General features: G+C 38.3%; 1 protein-coding gene across 4 annotated transcripts in view; it reads right to left on the reverse strand.

Annotated features, from left to right (window-relative positions):
* The window catches only part of LOC119586142 (ETS-related transcription factor Elf-5-like), a 14,131-nt gene that overhangs the window by 7,565 nt on the left and 6,323 nt on the right, over positions 1–243 (reverse strand). The gene's annotated exons all lie outside the window — the stretch shown is intronic.

Genomic DNA, 243 nt, shown 5'->3' on the forward strand with positions numbered 1-243 from the left:
TCACTCTATATATATAGAGAGAGAGATATTGATTCATACACTTTACATATAGTTCATCTTTTCATAGGTGAATGCACTTTCTTGGCTACAGGATGATATGGTTGGATGATTAGACTCTTTTCCCTTGATTTAACCCCAATACACTGAAGCCGCTACTTAGAGATGAGTCGGGCTTGAACCTAGAACTTTGCAATTCCAAAGCCAGTTGTTTCAAAGCTATGTCCTTATGCAACCACCACAGTA

The sequence above is a fragment of the Penaeus monodon genome, chromosome 21 (assembly GCF_015228065.2).
Source record: "Penaeus monodon isolate SGIC_2016 chromosome 21, NSTDA_Pmon_1, whole genome shotgun sequence".
Classification (NCBI taxonomy): domain Eukaryota; kingdom Metazoa; phylum Arthropoda; class Malacostraca; order Decapoda; family Penaeidae; genus Penaeus; species Penaeus monodon.